Source organism: Hyperolius riggenbachi, chromosome 10 (genome assembly GCF_040937935.1).
Source record: "Hyperolius riggenbachi isolate aHypRig1 chromosome 10, aHypRig1.pri, whole genome shotgun sequence".
In the NCBI taxonomy this organism is placed as follows: domain Eukaryota; kingdom Metazoa; phylum Chordata; class Amphibia; order Anura; family Hyperoliidae; genus Hyperolius; species Hyperolius riggenbachi.
The window spans coordinates 289,127,020-289,146,725 of NC_090655.1; the positions used below are offsets into that span (position 1 = coordinate 289,127,020).

General features: G+C 46.6%; 1 long non-coding RNA gene across 1 annotated transcript in view; it reads right to left on the bottom strand.

Annotated features, from left to right (window-relative positions):
* The window catches only part of LOC137535591 (uncharacterized), a 33,673-nt gene extending 20,919 nt beyond the window's left edge, over positions 1-12,754 (bottom strand). The window contains exon 1 of the long non-coding RNA XR_011024414.1: positions 12,583-12,754. This is a non-coding gene — a long non-coding RNA (uncharacterized lncRNA). The remainder of the gene's footprint in view (positions 1-12,582) is intronic.
* Positions 12,755-19,706: the final 6,952 nt, after the last annotated feature.

A 19,706-nucleotide genomic window follows, 5' to 3' on the forward strand; every position in this document is an offset into this window, starting at 1 on the left:
AGGTAGCTAGGCATAGGTGCCCCCTGTAGATAGCCAGGTATAGGTAGCTAAGCATAGGTGCCCCCAGTATAGATAGCCAGGTATAGGTACCCCTAGTATAGGTAGCTGGGCATAGGTGCCCCCAGTATAGGTAGTGATGTATAAGTGCCCCCCAGTAAAGGTAGCGAGGTATAGGTGCTCCTAGTATAGGTAGATAGTAATAAGTGCCCCCAGTATAGGGAGCCAGGTATAGGTGCCCCTAGTATAGGTAGCTAGGCATAGGTGCCCCCAGTATAGGTAGCTAGGCATAGGTGCCCCCAGTATCGATAGCCAGGTATAGGTGACCCCAGTATAGGTAGCCAGGTATAGGTGACCCCAGTATAGGTAGCTAGGCATAGGTGCACCCAGTATAGGTAGCCAGGTATAGGTGCCCCCAGTATCGATAGCCAGGTATAGGTGACCCCAGTATAGATAGCTAGGTATAGGTGACCCCAGTATAGATAGCCAGGTATAGGTGACCCCAGTATAGATATCCAGGTATAGGTGACCCCAGTATATATAGCCAGATATAGGTGACCCCAGTATAGATAGCCAGATGTAGGTGACCCCAGTATAGATAGCCAGGTATAGGTGACCCCAGTATAGATAGCCAGATATAGGTGACCCCAGTTTAGATATCCAGGTATAGGTGACCCCAGTATAGGTAGCCAGGCATAGGTGCCCCAAGTATAGGTAGCCAGGTATAGGTGCCCCCAGTATAGGTAGCTAGGCATAGGTGCCCCAAGTATAGGTAGCCAGGTATAGGTCACCCCAGTATAGATAGCCAGGTATAGGTGACCCCAGTATAGAAAGCCAGATATAGGTGCACCCAGTATATGTAGCCAGGTATAGGTGCCCCTAGTATAGGTAGCCAGATATAGGTAACCCCATTATAGATAGCCAGCTATAGGTGACCCCAGTATAGATAGCCAGATGTAGGTAACCCCAGTATAGATAGTCAGGTTTAGATGAGCCCAGTATAGATAGCCAGGTATAGGTGCCCCCAGTATACATAGCCAGGTATAGGTACCCCCAGTATAGGTAGCGAGGTATAGGTGCCCCTAGTATAGGTAGATAAGTATAGGTGACCCCAGTATAGGTAGCCACATATATGTGTCCCCAGTATATATAGCCAGGTATAGGTGACCCCAGTATAGATAGCCAGGTATAGGTGCCCGCAGTATAGCCAGGTATAGGCGACCCCAGTATAGATAGCCAGATATAGGTGACCCCAGTATAGATAGCCAGGTATAGGTGCCCCCAGTATAGGGAGCCAGGTATAGGTGCCCCTAGTATAGGTAGCTAGGCATAGGTGCCCCCAGTATAGGTAGCCAGGTATAGGTGCCCCCAGTATCAATAGCCAGGTATAGGTGACCCCAGTATAGGTAGCCAGGTATAGGTGACCCCAGTATAGGTAGCTAGGCATAGGTGCACCCAGTATAGGTAGCCAGGTATAGGTGCCGCCAGTATCGATAGCCAGGTATAGGTGACCCCAGTATAGATAGCTAGGTATAGGTGACCCCAGTTTAGATAGCCAGGTATAGGTGACCCCAGTATAGATAGCCAGGTATAGGTGACCCCAGTATAGATAGCCAGATATAGGTGACCCCAGTATAGATATCCAGGTATAGGTGACCCCAGTATATATAGCCAGATATAGGTGACCCCAGTATAGATAGCCAGATGTAGGTGACCCCAGTATAGATAGCCAGGTATAGGTGACCCCAGTATAGATAGCCAGATATAGGTGACCCCAGTATAGATATCCAGGTATAGGTGACCCCAGTATAGGTAGCCAGGCATAGGTGCCCCAAGTATAGGTAGCCAGGTATAGGTGCCCCCAGTATAGGTAGCTAGGCATAGGTGCCCCAAGTATAGGTAGCCAGGTATAGGTCACCCCAGTATAGATAGCCAGGTATAGGTGACCCCAGTATAGAAAGCCAGATATAGGTGCACCCAGTATATGTAGCCAGGTATAGGTGCCCCTAGTATAGGTAGCCAGATATAGGTAACCCCATTATAGATAGCCAGCTATAGGTGACCCCAGTATAGATAGCCAGATGTAGGTGACCCCAGTATAGATAGCCAGGTTTAGATGAGCCCAGTATAGATAGCCAGGTATAGGTGCCCCCAGTATACATAGCCAGGTATAGGTACCCCCAGTATAGGTAGCGAGGTATAGGTGCCCCTAGTATAGGTAGATAAGTATAGGTGACCCCAGTATAGATAGCCAGATGTAGGTGACCCCAGTATAGATAGCCAGGTTTAGATGAGCCCAGTATAGATAGCCAGATATAGGTGCCCCCAGTATACATAGCCAGGTATAGGTACCCCCAGTATAGGTAGCGAGGTATAGGTGTCCCTAGTATAGGTAGATAAGTATAGGTGACCCCAGTATAGGTAGCCACATATATGTGTCCCCAGTATATATAGCCAGGTATAGGTGACCCCAGTATAGATAGCCAGGTATAGGTGCCCGCAGTATAGCCAGGTATAGGTGACCCCAGTATAGATAGCCAGATATAGGTGACCCCAGTATAGATAGCCAGGTATAGGTGCCCGCAGTATAGCCAGGTATAGGTGACCCCAGTATAGGTAGCGAGGTATAGGTTCCCCTAGTATAGGTAGATAAGTATAGGCGACCCCAGTATAGGTAGCCACATATATGTGTCCCCAGTATATATAGCCAGGTATAGGTGACCCCAGTATAGGTAGCTAGGCATAGGTGCCCCCAGTATAGGTAGCCAGGTATAGGTGACCCCAGTATAAATAGCCAGGTATAGGTGACCCCAGTATATATAGCCAGATGTAGGTGCACCCACTATATGTAGCCTGCAATAGGTTCCTTAAATAGGTAAGGGAAAGGGGAGCAGCAGGCACACAGGGACTCAGCAGCAGGGAGGGGGCTGACTCCTCCCTCCCTCTCTTGGAATTCCCTCCTGAACCCTCTCTGTGCTCCCCCCTCCATTGGAAAGATTTCTGGCTGCCTCGTACTGCAGACTCACCTTTTGTACAGAGTGTGTGTGTGTGTGTTCAGTTTGTATAGTGTGTGTCTGTATAGTGTGTGTGTACAGTTTGTATAGGGTGTGTTTGTATAGTGTGTGTGTGTGTACAGTTTGTATAGTGTGTGTGTGTGTGCAGAGCCGGGACAAGGTCCTCCAGCACCCAAGGCTGAGACAGCAAAGTGCGCCCCTCCATCCCTCATCCCCAGCCGTCACACACTGATTGCTATTAGACTAAGAGGCGCCACAGGGCCCACAACCTCCCTAACACCTTAATATCTAGTTATCTGGCTTGCAGTCACTGCTATGTATCCCCTTTTCTTATTTCTTTATGCTTCAAACACCATTAGGAATGACAGCTGAATGAATTCTGCGTCCCCTCCTACACTGCGCCCTGAGGCTGGAGCCTCTCCAGCCTCTGCCTCGGCCCGGCCCTGTGTGTGTGTACAGTTTGTATTGTCTGTGTTTGTACAGTTTGTATAGTGTGTGTACAGTGTGTGTGTGTGTACAGTTTGTATAGTGTGTGTGTGTGTGTGTGTGTGTGTGTGTGTGTGTGTGTGTGTACAGTGTGTGTGTGTGTACAGTTTGTATAGGGTGTGTTTGTATAGTGTGTGTGTGTGTGTGTGTGTGTGTGTGTGTGTGTGTGTGTACAGTTTGTATAGTGTGTTTGTACAGTGTGCGAGTGTGTACATTTTTTATAGTGTATGTTTGTACAGTTTGTATAGTGTGTTTGTACAGTGTGTGTGTGTGTGTGTGCGTGTGTGTGTGTGTGTGTATAGTGTGTGTACAGCTTGTATAGTGTGTGTTTGTACAATGTGTGTGTGTGTGTGTTGTGTATGTGTACAGTGTGTATGTGTGTGTACAGTTTGTATAGTGTGTGTTTGTACAGTTTATATGTGTGTGTGTATAGTGTGTGTACAGTTTGTATAGTGTGTGCTTGTACTGTGTGTGTGTGTGTGTGTGTGTGTGTGTGTGTACAGTGTGTATGTATGTGTGTGTGCAGTGTGTATAGTGTGTTTGTACAGTGTGTGCATGTGTGTACAGTTTGTATAATGTGTGTTTGTACAGTGTATATGTGTGTGCATATAGTGTGTGTGTGTGTGTGTGTGTACAGTGTGTACAGTGTGTATAGTGTGTGTTTGTACAGTTTGTATAGTGTGTATAGTATGTGTTTGTACAGTGTACATGCGTATATATGTGTGTGTGTGTACAGTTTGTATAGTGTGTTTGTATAGTGTATATATGTGTGTGTGTACAGTTTGTATAATGTGTGTTTGTACAGTGTGTACAGCTTGTACAGTGTGTATGTGAGCGTGTGTACAGTTTGTACTGTGTGTGTGTGTGCACAGTTTGTATAGTGTGTGTGTGTGTATACAGTTTGTATAGTGTGTGTGTGTGTACAGTTTATATAGTGTGTGTTTGTACAGTGTGTGTGTGTGTGTATATACAGTTTGTATAGGGTGTGTTTGTATAGTGTGTGTGTGTGTGTGTATACACAGTTTGTATAGTGTGTTTGTACAGTGTGCAAGTGTGTACAGTTTGTATAGTGTATATTTGTACAGTGTGTGTGTGTGTACAGTGTGTGTGTACAGTTTGTATAGTGTGTGTTTGTACAGTGTATAATTGTGTGTGTGTGTATGTGTGTTTGTACAGTGTGTGTGTGTGTGTGTGTGTGTGTGTGTGTGTGTGTGTGTGTGTGTGTATAAAGTGTATGTGTACAGTGTGTATAGTGTGTGGTTGTGCAGTGTGTGTATGTGTACAGTGTGTATGTGTGTGTACAGTTTGTATAGTGTGTTTGTACAGTTTATATGTGTGTGTGTACAGTTTGTATAGTGTGTGTTTGTACAGTGTGTATGTGTGTGTGTGTGTGTGTACAGTGTGTATGTATGTGTGTGTGTGTGCAGTGTGTGTGTTTGTACAGTGTGTGCACAGTGTGTATGTATGTGTACAGTTTATATAATGTGTGTTTGTACAGTGTATATGTGTGTGTGCATATAGTGTGTGTGTGTGTGTGTGTGTGTGTACAGTGTGTATAGTGTGTGTTTGTACAGTTTGTATAGTGTGTGTTTGTACAGTGTACATGTGTGTATGTGTGTGTGTATACAGTTTGTATAGTGTTTGTTTGTATAGTGTATATATATATGTGTGTGTGTATAGTTTGTATAGTGTGTGTTTGTACTGCGTGTATGTGTGTACAGTTTGTATAGTGTGTATGTGTACAGCTTGTACAGTGTGTGTGTGTACAGTTTGTATAGTGTGTATGTGAGCGTGTGTACAGTTTGTACCGTGTGTGTGTGAACAGTTTATATAGTGTGTGTGTGTACAGTTTGTACAGTGTGTGTGTGTATGTGTGTGTACAGTTTGTATAGTGTGTGTGTGTGTACAGTTTGTATAGTGTGTGCTTGTACAGTGTGTATGTGTGTGTGTGTGTACAGTGTGTATGTGCGTGTGTGTACAGTGTGTATGTATGTGTGTGTGTGCAGTGTGTATAGTGTGTGTGGTGTACAGTGTGTGTGTGTAGAGTGTGTATAGTATGTGTTTGTACAGTGTATATGTGTGTGTGTATGTGTGTACAGTTTGTATAGTGTGTGTGTGTACATTTCGTATAGTGTGTGTGTGTACAGTTTGTATAGTGTGTGTGTACAGTTTGTATAGTGTGTGTGTACAGTTTGTATAGTGTGTGTGTGTGTGTGTGTGTGTGTGTGTGTGTGCGCGTGTGTGTGTGTGTACAGTTTGTATAGTGTATGTGTACAGTTTGTATAGTATGTGCGTGTGTGTACAGGTTGTACAGTGTGTGTGTACAGTTTGTATAGCAGTTTGTATAGTGTGTGTGTGTGTGTACAGTTTGTATAGTGTGTGTGTACAGTTAGTATAGTGTGTGTGTGTACAGTTTGTATAATGTGTGTGTACAGTTTGTGTGTACAGTTTGTATAGCAGTTTGTATAGTGTGTGTGTGTACAGTTTGTATAGTATGTGTGTGTGTGTGTACAGTTTGTATAGCAGTTTGTATAGTGTGTGTGTGTACAGTTTGTATAGTGTGTGTGTACAGTTAGTATAGTGTGTGTGTGTACAGTTTGTATGTGTGTGTACAGTTTGTATAGCAGTTTGTATAGTGTGTGTGTGTACAGTTTGTATAGTGTGTGTGTGTGTGTACAGTTTGTATAGTGTGTGTGTGTGTGTACAGTTTGTATAGTGTGTGTGTACAGTTAGTATAGTGTGTGTGTGTACAGTTTGTATGTGTGTGTACAGTTTGTACAGTGTGTGTGTACAGTTTGTATAGCAATTTGTATAGTGTGTGTGTGTACAGTTTGTATAGTGTGTGTGTGTGTACAGTTTGTATAGTGTGTGTGTGTGTACAGTTTGTATAGTGTGTGTGTACAGTTTGTATAGTGTGTGTGTACAGTTTGTATAGTGTGTGTGTGTGTACAGTTTGTATAGTGTGTGTGTGTGTGTACAGTTTGTATAGTGTGTGTGTGTACAGTTTGTATAGTGTGTGTGTACAGTTTGTATAGTGTGTGTGTACAGTTTGTATAGTGTGTGTGTGTGTACAGTTTGTATAGTGTGTGTGTACAGTTTGTATAGTGTGTGTGTACAGTTTGTATAGTGTGTGTGTGTGTACAGTTTGTATAGTGTGTGTGTGTATGTACAGTTTGTATAGTGTGTGTGTACAGTTTGTATAGCAGTTTGTATAGTGTGTGTGTGTACAGTTTGTATAGTGTGTGTGTGTGTGTACAGTTTGTATAGTGTGTGTGTGTGTGTACAGTTTGTATAGTGTGTGTGTACAGTTTGTATAGTGTGTGTGTACAGTTTGTATAGTGTGTGTGTGTGTGTACAGTTTGTATAGTGTGTGTGTGTGTACAGTTTGTATAGTGTGTGTGTACAGTTTGTATAGTGTGTGTGTACAGTTTGTATAGTGTGTGTGTACAGTTTTTATAGTGTGTGTGTACAGTTTGTATAGTGTGTGTGTGTGTACAGTTTGTATAGTGTGTGTGTGTGTACAGTTTGTATAGTGTGTGTGTACAGTTTGTATAGCAGTTTGTATAGTGTGTGTGTGTACAGTTTGTATAGTGTGTGTGTGTGTACAGTTTGTATAGTGTGTGTGTGTGTACAGTTTGTATAGTGTGTGTGTGTGTACAGTTTGTATAGTGTGTGTGTAAAGTTTGTATAGTGTGTGTGTGTGTACAGTTTGTATAGTGTGTGTGTGTGTGTGTACAGTTTGTATAGTGTGTGTGTACAGTTTGTATGTGTGTGTACAGTTTGTATGTGTGTGTACAGTTTGTACAGTGTGTGTGTACAGTTTGTATAGCAGTTTGTATAGTGTGTGTGTGTACAGTTTGTATAGTGTGTGTGTACAGTTTGTATAGTGTGTGTGTACAGTTTGTATAGTGTGTGTGTGTACAGTTTGTATAGTGTGTGTGTACAGTTTGTATAGTGTGTGTGTACAGCTTGTATAGTGTGTGTGTGTACAGTTAGTATAGTGTGTGTGTGTACAGTTTGTATGTGTGTGTACAGTTTGTACAGTGTGTGTGTACAGTTTGTATAGCAGTTTGTATAGTGTGTGTGTGTGTACAGTTTGTATAGTGTGTGTGTGTGTGTACAGTATGTATAGTGTGTGTGTACAGTTTGTATAGTGTGTGTGTACAGTTTGTATAGTGTGTGTTTGTACAGCTTGTATAGTGTGTGTGTGTGTACAGTTTGTATAGTGTGTGTGTGTGTACAGTTTGTATAGTGTGTGTGTGTGTACAGTTTGTATAGTGTGTGTTTGTACAGTCAGTGTATACGTGTGTTGGGGGGGGGGGTGCAGTGAGACTCCCAGTCTCAGGACTGCATGTGAGAGACAAACGTGCAGGGATTCATTCAGGCCCATATAAGGCTTTGTGTGTACAGTTTGTATAGTGTGTGTGTACAGCTTGTATAGTGTGTGTGTACAGTTTGTATAGTGTGTGTGTACAGTTTGTATAGTGTGTGTGTGTGTACAGTTTGTATAGTGTGTGTGTACAGTTTGTATAGTGTGTGTGTGTGTGTGTGTGTGTGTGTGTGTGTGTACAGTTTGTATAGTGTGTGTGTGTACAGTTTGTATAGTGTGTGTGTGTACAGTTTGTATAGTGTGTGTGTACAGTTTGTATAGTGTGTGTGTACAGTTTGTATAGTGTGTGTGTGTGTACAGTTTGTATAGTGTGTGTTTGTACAGTTTGTATAGTGTGTGTGTGTACAGTTTGTATAGTGTGTGTGTACAGTTTGTATAGTGTGTGTGTACAGTTTGTATAGTGTGTGTTTGTACAGCTTGTATAGTGTGTGTGTACAGTTTGTATAGTGTGTGTGTACAGTTTGTATAGTGTGTGTTTGTACAGCTTGTATAGTGTGTGTGTACAGTTTGTATAGTGTGTGTGTACAGTTTGTATAATGTGTGTGTGTACAGTTTGTATAGTGTGTGTGTACAGTTTGTATAGTGTGTGTGTACAGTTTGTATAGTGTGTGTTTGTACAGCTTGTATAGTGTGTGTGTACAGTTTGTATAGTGTGTGTGTACAGTTTGTATAGTGTGTGTGTACAGTTTGTATAGTGTGTGTTTGTACAGTCAGTGTATACGTGTGTTGGGGGGGGGGGGGGGTGCAGTGAGACTCCCAGTCTCAGGACTGCATGTGAGAGACAAACGTGCAGGGATTCATTCAGGCCCATATAAGGCTTTGTGTGTACAGTTTGTATAGTGTGTGTGTACAGCTTGTATAGTGTGTGTGTACAGTTTGTATAGTGTGTGTGTACAGTTTGTATAGTGTGTGTGTGTGTACAGTTTGTATAGTGTGTGTGTACAGTTTGTATAGTGTGTGTGTGTGTGTGTGTGTACAGTTTGTATAGTGTGTGTTTGTACAGTTTGTATAGTGTGTGTGTACAGTTTGTATAGTGTGTGTTTGTACAGTTTGTATAGTGTGTGTGTGTACAGTTTGTATAGTGTGTGTTTGTACAGTTTGTATAGTGTGTGTGTGTGTGTGTGTACAGTTTGTATAGTGTGTGTGTACAGTTTGTATAGTGTGTGTGTACAGTTTGTATAGTGTGTGTTTGTACAGCTTGTATAGTGTGTGTGTACAGTTTGTATAGTGTGTGTGTACAGTTTGTATAGTGTGTGTGTGTACAGTTTGTATAGTGTGTGTGTACAGTTTGTATAGTGTGTGTGTACAGTTTGTATAGTGTGTGTGTACAGTTTGTATAGTGTGTGTGTACAGTTTGTATGGTGTGTGTGTGTACAGTTTGTATAGTGTGTGTGTACAGTTTGTATAATGTGTGTGTGTGTACAGTTTGTATAGTGTGTGTGTACAGTTTGTATAGTGTGTGTGTACAGTTTGTATAGTGTGTGTGTACAGTTTGTATAGTGTGTGTTTGTACAGCTTGTATAGTGTGTGTGTGTACAGTTTGTATAGTGTGTGTTTGTACAGCTTGTATAGTGTGTGTGTACAGTTTGTATAGTGTGTGTGTACAGTTTGTATAGTGTGTGTGTGTACAGTTTGTATAGTGTGTGTGTACAGTTTGTATAGTGTGTGTGTACAGTTTGTATAATGTGTGTGTGTACAGTTTGTATAGTGTGTGTGTGTACAGTTTGTATAGTGTGTGTGTACAGTTTGTATAATGTGTGTGTGTACAGTTTGTATAGTGTGTGTGTACAGTTTGTATAGTGTGTGTTTGTACAGCTTGTATAGTGTGTGTGTACAGTTTGTATAGTGTGTGTGTGTACAGTTTGTATAGTGTGTGTGTACAGTTTGTATAGTGTGTGTGTGTACAGTTTGTATAGTGTGTGTGTACAGTTTGTATAGTGTGCGTGTGTACAGTTTGTATAGTGTGTGTGTGTACAGTTTGTATAGTGTGTGTACAGTTTGTATAGCAGTTTGTATAGTGTGTGTGTGTACAGTTTGTATAGTGTGTGTGTACAGTTTGTATAGTGTGTGTGTGTGTGTGTACACAGTTTGTATAGTGTGTGTGTGTGTACAGTTTGTATAGTGTGTGTTTGTACAGTCAGTGTATATGTGTGTTTGGGGGGGGGGGGGGGGGGCGGGTGCAGTGAGACTCCCAGCCCCAGGACTGCATTTGAGAGACAAACGTGCAGGGATTCATTCTGGCCCATATAAGGCTTTGTGTGTATCCAGCAGTGATGAGAATAATAGTTCAGTGCATTTATTTCCTGTGCTGCAGGGAGGGGAGGCAGAATTGGGATAGTGTGAGATGTGTTACAGCTGAGGGCTGGAAGAGAGGGGATGAGGGGGCAAAGGTGGAGGTGTGTGTGTGTGTACAGTTTGTATAGTGTGTGTGTGTGTGTGTGTGTGTATACAGTGTGTAGAGTTTGTATAGTGTGTGTGTGTGTATAGTGTATGGTGTAGTGTGTATAGTGTGGTGTCTACAGTGTGTGGTGTAGTGTATGTTGTGTGTGTGGTGTAGTGTGTATAGTGTATGGTGTGGTGTAGTGTGTATGGTGTGGTGTAGTGTGTATAGTGTGGTGTAGTGTGTATAGTGTATAGTGTAGTGTGTATGGTGTGTGTAGTGTATGGTGTAGTGTGTGTAGTGTATGTTGTGTGTATAATGTGTGGTGTAGTGTGTATAGTGTATGGTGTGGTGTCTATAGTGTATGGTGTAGTGTGTATAGTGTGGTGTAGTGTGTATAGTGTATGGTGTAGTGTGTATGGTGTGTGTAGTGTATGGTGTAGTGTGTGTAGTGTATGTTGTGTGTATAATGTGTGGTGTAGTGTGTATAGTGTATGGTGTGGTGTCTATAGTGTATGGTGTAGTGTGTATAGTGTATGGTGTAGTGTGTATAGTGTATGGTGTGGTGTCTAAAGTGTATGGTGTAGTGTGTATAGTGTATGGTGTGGTGTCTATAGTGTGTGGTGTAGTGTGTATAGTGTGTGTGGTGTAGTGTGTATAGTGTATGGTGTGGTGTAGTGTGTATAGTGTGGTGTAGTGTGTATAGTGTATGGTGTAGTGTGTATGGTGTGTGTAGTGTATGGTGTAGTGTGTGTAGTGTATGTTGTGTGTATAATGTGTGGTGTAGTGTGTATAGTGTATGGTGTGGTGTGTGTATAGTGTATGGTGTAGTGTGTATAGTGTATGGTGTAGTGTGTATGGTGTGGTGTGTGTAGTGTATGGTGTGGTGTGTGTAGTGTATGTTGTGTGTATAATGTGTGGTGTAGTGTGTATAGTGTATGGTGTGGTGTCTATAGTGTGTGGTGTAGTGTGTATAGTGTATGGTGTGGTGTCTATAGTGTGTGGTGTAGTGTGTATAGTGTGTGGTGTAGTGCATGTTGTGTGTGTGGTGTAGTGTGTATAGTGTATGGTGTGGTGTAGTGTGTATAGTGTATGGTGTGGTGTGTGTATAGTGTATGGTGTAGTGTGTATGGTGTGTGTAGTGTATGGTGTGGTGTGTGTAGTGTATGTAGTGTGTGTAGTGTATGGTGTAGTGTGTGTAGTGTATGGTGTGGTGTGTGTAGTGTATGTTGTGTGTATAGTGTGTGGTGTAGTGTGTATAGTGTGTGGTGTATAGTGTGTGGTGTAGTGTATGTTGTGTGTGTGGTGTAGTGTGTATAGTGTATGGTGTGGTGTGTGTATAGTGTATGGTGTAGTGTGTATGGTGTGGTGTGTGTAGTGTATGGTGTGTGTATAGTGTGTGGTGTAGTGTGTATAGTGTATGGTGTGGTGTGTGTAGTGTATGGTGTGGTGTGTGTATAGTGTATGGTGTAGTGTGTATGGTGTGGTGTGTGTAGTGTATGGTGTGGTGTGTGTAGTGTATGGTGTGGTGTGTGTAGTGTATGTTGTGTGGTGTGTGTAGTGTATGTTGTGTGTATAGTGTGTGGTGTAGTGTATATAGTGTATGGTGTGGTGTGTGTATAGTGTATGGTGTAGTGTGTATAGTGTGGTGTGTGTAGTGTATGGTGTGGTGTGTGTAGTGTATGGTGTGTGTATAGTGTGTGGTGTAGTGTGTATAGTGTATGGTGTGGTGTGTGTAGTGTATGGTGTGGTGTGTGTGTATAGTGTATGGTGTAGTGTGTATGGTGTGGTGTTTGTAGTGTATGGTGTGGTGTGTGTAGTGTATGTTGTGTGTATAGTGTGTGGTGTAGTGTGTATAGTGTATGGTGTGGTGTGTGTATAGTGTATGGTGTAGTGTGTATAGTGTATGGTGTAGTGTGTATGGTGTGGTGTGTGTAGTGTATGGTGTGGTGTGTGTAGTGTATGTTGTGTGTATAGTGTGTGGTGTAGTGTGTATAGTGTATGGTGTGGTGTGTGTATAGTGTATGGTGTAGTGTGTATAGTGTATGGTGTAGTGTGTATGGTGTGGTGTGTGTAGTGTATGGTGTGGTGTGTGTAGTGTATGTTGTGTGTATAGTGTGTGATGTAGTGTGTATGGTGTGGTGTGTGTATAGTGCATGGTGTGTGTACATGGATAGCAGGACAGCAGACAGCTGTGAAGTGCACTGGGAACTCTCTCTATATATAACTGCCAGTTAATGATTGATATAATGTGAGCGCAGTGTGTGTGACATGTGTCAGTGATACACAGGGCAGGACAACCCCCCATTACTTACCGGATTCCGGATGTTGGAGACCCTCTGCTCCGGCTCCCTCTGATAGGGCAAACACATCCCCATCACAAGTACCAATCCTCCAACACCCCTCACTGACTCCCCTCACTGACTCCCCTCACTGATTCCTAACTAACTCTCCACACTCTCCCCACTGACTCCACTCACTAACACTGTTCACTGACTCCTAACAAACCCCCCCCCCCCCCCCCACTCACTGATTCCTCACTGACTCCCCACACACACCACTCACTGACTCCCCCCCCCCCACTCCTCAGTCACAGGCTCTCTGCTGGACAAGAGGAGGGCTGGCAGTGATGGGAATAGGAGGAGACACAAATGACATTACTGCTCATCTGCTGCTGGGAGAGAATGCAGTGCAGCACGTGGGAGTGAGACTCCAGTGTGTGAATACAAGTCTGGAGACATGTCATGTGACTCCTGTAACTCCGACTCTGTGGAAGATTTACCAGAATATAAACCCACTATGGACTCTCATCAGCCGTATGATTTTTATTTAATCAGGATAATACCATTTGTTGTCCGCTTCTACATCAGCCTAATCATGAATCAGCTGAAATCATGAAGGTGACACGACCAGAGCAGGTCCCATACGAGACAACCTTACCTTACTACTACAAATGATGCTGTGGCACCCAATTTGAGTTTAAAGGCCACAGCTTTATTACAACATTATCCATACGGCAATAAACAATCATTAAGATCATGCGCTCTGCAAGTCCTTGGAGTGGACAATGCCTCAGTTTTCTTCTCTTCATAGTAGTAGAAGCAGTAGAGTTATGTAGTGACCAGATTTTTGTGGGTCCAACCTGGGATGGGGAGGGGGGGGGGGGGGGAAGTGGGGAGGACTGAGGAGCGCGCAGCGACGAAGGCTGGGGGGGGGCTGCGCAGCGCGCCGCGGCTAAAAATGGCTGTGGCCATGACATTGTATGGGCGGAGCAGTGTTTACGCCATGATGTGGACAAACGAGACTTTGCATCATGGGTGTGCAGAAACTGTGTGATGCTAATAGTATACCGTAACCACAAAGCAGCAAACATAGCCATCTATGACCATTAAATAATAAATGCAGTAACAGTTACCCCGCACACCAGAAAATAAACGCAATGGGCAGGGCAACATGTCAGCACAAAATAAATGCAATGCGGGCAACATGTCAGTATAAAATAAATGCAATGCGGGCAACATGTCAGTACAAAATAAACGCAATGCAGGCAAAAATGTCAGTACAAAATAAACGCAATGCGGGCAAAAATGTCAGTACAAAATAAATGCAATGCGGCCAACATGTCAGTACAAAATAAACGCAATGCGGGCAAACATTTCACCAGAAAATTAACGCAATGCGGGCAAACATTTCACCAGAAAATAAACGCAATGCGGGCAAACATTTTACCAGAAAAGAAACGCAATGCGGGCAAACATTTCACCAGAAAAGAAATGCAATGCGGGCAAACATTTCACCTGGAAAAGAAACGCAATGCGGGCAAACATTTCACCTGGAAAAGAAACGCAATGCGGGCAAACATTTCACCTGGAAAAAAAAACGCAATGCGGACAAACATTTCACCTGGAAAAGAAACGCAATGCGGGCAAACATTTCACCTGGAAAAAAAACGCAATGCGGGCAAACATTTCACCTGGAAAAGAAACGCATTGCGGGCAAAAATTTCACCAGAAAAGAAACGCAATGCGGGCAAACATTTCACCTGGAAAAAAAAACGCAATGCGGGCAAACATTTCACCAGAAAAGAAACGCAATGCGGGCAAACATTTCACCTGGAAAAGAAACGCAATGCGGGCAAACATTTCACCTGGAAAAAAAACCGCAATGCGGGCAAACATTTCACCTGGAAAAGAAACGCAATGCGGGCAAACATTTCACCTGAAAAAAAACCGCAATGCGGGCAAACATTTCACCTGGAAAAAAAACGCAATGCGGGCAAACATTTCACCAGAAAAGAAACGCAATGCGGGCAAAAATTTCACCTGGAAAAGAAACGCAATGCGGGCAAACATTTCACCTGGAAAAAAAACGCAATGTGGGCAAACATTTCACCTGGAAAAGAAACGCATTGCGGGCAAAAATTTCACCAGAAAAGAAACGCAATGCGGGCAAACATTTCACCTGGAAAAAAAAACCGCAATGCGGGCAAACATTTCACCAGAAAAGAAACGCAATGCGGGCAAACATTTTACCTGGAAAAGAAACGCAATGCGGGCAAACATTTCACCTGGAAAAGAAAGCATTTACTCACCTGGCAGAAGTCTCCAGCCTCTGGCGCGCTGCTCCCGGGACCATCTTGCTGCTGATCTTCTCTCCCGCGCTGATAGGGCTACGGCAAGATGGCGCCCTAAGCCCTGTACTGGAGACACAAATAGTCTCCAGTACAGGGCTCCGGCAGCCATCTTGCCGTAGCCCTGCTCGCCTGCCGGTGTCGGAACAGACACCGGAAGAAGGAGGCTGGAGCGGGGCTGCGGGCAATGAACTGGCACAGCGTCTATAGACGCCGCTGCCAGTTCATGAGTATAGAGTGGCCAGAGTCCCGAGGCCGGGACGTCCCGCTGCTGAAAGCGGGACATTTCCCGGGACCTCATGCTGCCTGGGACAGCGGACCCCGAATCCGGGACGCGTCCCGGGCAATCCGGGACGTCTGGTCACTCTAGTGTGGTCACTCTAGTGTTATACAGTGTTAGCCATCAGTACAAGCAAAGAGTTTTAGATCAGGATGATACAATTTATTGGCTAACTTAGAGATGAATAAACAGTAAGCTTTCGGCTAATAATAAGCCTTTGTCCGACTTGGTTCCTGACAAACTATGAAAAACGCAGCTTATATATATACTGACATACAGAGGAGAAACTTTCTCTAGCAAACATAAATAAATGTGGCGAGTGTGGAAGCAGTGATAAGCTCACCTATCCTCCGGCACTCTCCTCCTGTGTCTTCTCTCTCTCCCTATGTCTGGCAGACCCCCAGCTGGTCTCCCCCATGTGTAATGTGTGCCCCCTGGGCCTGTGGTGAGTGTGGAAGTGGTGCTAAGCTCATCTATCCTCCGGCACTCTCCTCCTGTGTCTTCTCTCTCTCTCCCTATGACTGGCAGACTCCTGGCTGGTCTCCCCATGTGTAATGTGTTCCCCCTGGGCCTGTGGTGAGTGTGGAAGTGGTGATAAGCTCACCTATCCTCCGGCACACTCCTCCTGTGTCTTCTCTCTCTCCCTATGACTGACAGACCCCCGGCTGGTCTCCCCCATGTGTAATGTGTATTCCCTGGGCCTGTGGTGAGTGTGGAAGTGGTGATAAGCTCACCTATCCTCTGGCACACTCCTCCTGTGTCTTCTCTCTCTCCCTATGACTGGCAGACTCCCGGCTGGTCTCCCCCATGTGTAATGTGTACCCCCTGGGCCTGTGGTGAGTGTGGAAGCAGTGATAAGCTCACCTATCCTCCGGCACTCTCCTCCTGTGTCTTCTCTCTCTCCCTATGACTGGCAGACCCCCGGCTGGTCTCCCCCATGTGTAATGTGTACCCCCTGGGCCTGTGGTGAGTGTGGAAGCAGTGATAAGCTCACCTATCCTCCGGCACACTCCTTCTGTGTCTTCTCTCTCTCCCTATGACTGGCAGACCCCCGGCTGGTCTCCCCCATGTGTAATGTGTGCCCCCTGGGCCTGTGGTGAGTGTGGAAGCAGTGATAAGCTCACCTATCCTATGGCACTCTCCTCCTGTGTCTTCTCTCTCTCCCTATGACTGGCAGACCCCCGGCTGGTCTCCCCCATGTGTAATGTGTGCCCCCTGGGCCTGTGGTGAGTGTGGAAGCAGTGATAAGCTCACCTATCCTCCGGCACACTCCTCCTGTGTCTTCTCTCTCTCCCTATGACTGGCAGACCCCCGGCTGGTCTCCCTCATGTGTAATGTGTGCCCCCTGGGCCTGTGGTGAGTGTGGAAGCAGTGATAAGCTCACCTATCCTCCGGCACTCTCCTCCTGTGTCTTCTCTCTCTCCCTATGACTGGCAGACCCCTGGCTTGTCTCCCCCATGTGTAATGTGTGCCCCCTGGGCCTGTGGTGAGTGTGGAAGCAGTGATAAGCTCACCTATCCTCCGGCACTCTCCTCCTGTGTCTTCTCACTCTCCCTGTGACTGGCAGACCCCCGGCTGGTCTCCCCCATGTGTAATGTGTCCCCCTGGACCTGTGGTGAGTGTGGAAGCAGTGATAAGCTCACCTATCCTCCGGCACTCTCCTCCTGTGTCTTCTCTCTCTCCCTATGACTGGCAGACCCCTGGCTGGTCTCCCCCATGTGTAATGTGTGCCCCCTGGGCCTGTGGTGAGTGTGGAAGCGGTGATAAGCTCACCTATCCTCCGGCACACTCCTTCTGTGTCTTCTCTCTCTCCCTATGACTGGCAGACCCCCGGCTGGTCTCCCCCATGTGTAATGTGTGCCCCCTGGGCCTGTGGTGAGTGTGGAAGCAGTGATAAGCTCACCTATCCTCCGGCACTCTCCTCCTGTGTCTTCTCTCTCTCCCTATGACTGGCAGACCCCCGGCTGGTCTCCCCCATGTGTAATGTGTACCCCCTGGGCCTGTGGTGAGTGTGGAAGCAGTGATAAGCTCACCTATCCTCCGGCACACTCCTCCTGTGTCTTCTCTCTCTCCCTATGACTGGCAGACCCCCGGCTGGTCTCCCCCATGTGTAATGTGTGCCCCCTGGGCCTGTGGTGAGTGTGGAAGCAGTGATAAGCTCACCTATCCTCCGGCACTCTCCTCCTGTGTCTTCTCTCTCTCCCTATAACTGGCAGACCCCTGGCTGGTCTCCCCCATGTGTAATGTGTGCCCCCTGGGCCTGTGGTGAGTGTGGAAGCAGTGATAAGCTCACCTATCCTCCGGCACACTCCTCCTGTGTCTTCTCTCTCTCCCTATGACTGGCAGACCCCCGGCTGGTCTCCCCCATGTGTAATGTGTGCCCCCTGGGCCTGTGGTGAGTGTGGAAGCAGTGATAAGCTCACCTATCCTCCGGCACTCTCCTCCTGTGTCTTCTCACTCTCCCTGTGACTGGCAGACCCCTGGCTGGTCTCCCCCATGTGTAATGTGTCCCCCTGGGCCCATGGTGAGTGTGGAAGCAGTGATAAGCTCACCTATCCTCCGGCACACTCCTCATGTGTCTTCTCTCTCTCCCTATGACTGGCAGACCCCCGGCTGGTCTCCCCCATGTGTAATGTGTCCCCCTGGGCCTGTGGTGAGTGTGGAAGCAGTGATAAGCTCATCTATCCTCCGGCACTCTCCTCCTGTGTCTTCTCTCTCTCCCTATGACTGGCAGACTCCCGGATGGTCTCCCCCATGTGTAATGTGTGCCACCTTGGCCAGTAGTGAGTGTGGAAGCAGTGATAAGCTCACCTATCCTCCGGCACACTCCTCCTGTGTCTTCTCTCTCTCCCTATGTCTGGCAGACCCCCGGCTGGTCTCCCCCATGTGTAATGTGTGCCCCCTGGGCCTGTTGTGAGTGTGCAAGCAGGGATAAGCTCACCTATCCTCCGGCACTCTCCTCCTCTGTCTTCTCTCTCTCTCTATGACTGGCAGACTACCGGCTGGTCTCCCCCATGTGTAATGTGTCCCCCCTGGGCCTGTGGTGAGTGTGGGAGCAGGGATAAGCTCACCTATCCTCCGGCACTCTCCTCCTGTGTCTTCTCTCTCTCTCTATGACTGGCAGACCCCCGGCTGGCCTCCCCCATGTGTAATGTGTGCCCCCATGGCCTGTGGTGAGTGTGGAAGCAGTGATAAGCTCACCTATCCTCCGGCACTCTCCTCCTGTGTCTTCTCTCTCTCCCTATGACTGGCAGACCCCCGGCTGGCCTCCCCCATGTGTAATGTGTGCCCCCTGGGCCTGTGGTGAGTGTGGAAGTGGTGATAAGCTCACCAATCCTCCAGCACACTCCTCCCGTGTCTTCTCTCTCTCCCTATGACTGGCAGACCCCCGGCTGGCCTCCCCCATGTGTAATGTGTGCCCCCAGGGCCTGTGGTGAGTGTGGAAGCAGTGATAAGCTCACCTATCCTCCAGCACACTCCTCCTGTGTCTTCTCTATCTCCCTATGACTGGAAGACCCCCGGCTGGTCTCCCCCATGTGTAATGTGTGCCCCCTGGGCCTGTGGTAAATGTGTAGAAGCGGTGATAAGCTCACCTATCCTCCGGCACTCTCCTCCTGTGTCTTATCTCTCTCCCTATGACTGGCAGACCCCCAGCTGGCCTCCCCCATGTGTAATGTGTGCCCCCTAGGCCTGTGGTGAGTGTGGAAGCGGTGATAAGCTCACCTATCCTCCGGCACTCTCCTCCCGTGTCTTCTCTCTCTCCCTATGACTGGCAGACCCCCGGCTGGTCTCCCCCATGTGTAATGTGTGCCCTCTGGGCCTGTAGTGAGTGTGGAAGCAGTGATAAGCTCACCTATCCTCCAGCACACTCCTCCTGTGTCTTCTCTCTCTCCCTATGACTGGCAGACCCCCGGCTGGTCTCCCCCATATGTAATGTGTACCCCCTGGGCCTGTGGTGAGTGTGGAAGCAGTGATAAGCTCACCTATCCACCGGCACTCTCCTCCTGTGTCTTCTCTCTCTCCCTATGACTGGCAGACCCCCGGCTGGTCTCTCCCATGTGTAATGTGCACCACCTGGGCCTGTGGTGAGTGTGGAAGCAGTGATAAGCTCACCTATCCTCCGGCACACTCCTCCTGTGTCTTCTCTCTCTCCCTATGACTGGCAGACTCCCGGCTGGTCTCCCCATGTGTAATGTGTGCCCCATGTGCCTGTGGTGAGTGTGGAAGCAGTGATAAGCTCACCTATCCTCCAGCACACTCCTCCTGTGTCTTCTCTCTCTCTCCCTATGACTGGCAGACCCCCGGCTGGTCTCCCCCATGTGTAATGTGTGCCCCCAGGGCCAGTGGTGAGTGTGGAAGCAGTGATAAACTCACCTATCCTCCAGCACACTCCTCCTGTGTCTTCTCTATCTCCCTATGACTGGAAGACCCCCGGCTGGTCTCCCCCATGTGTAATGTGTGCCCCCTGGGCCTGTGGTAAATGTGTAGAAGCGGTGATAAGCTCACCTATCCTCCGGCACTCTCCTCCT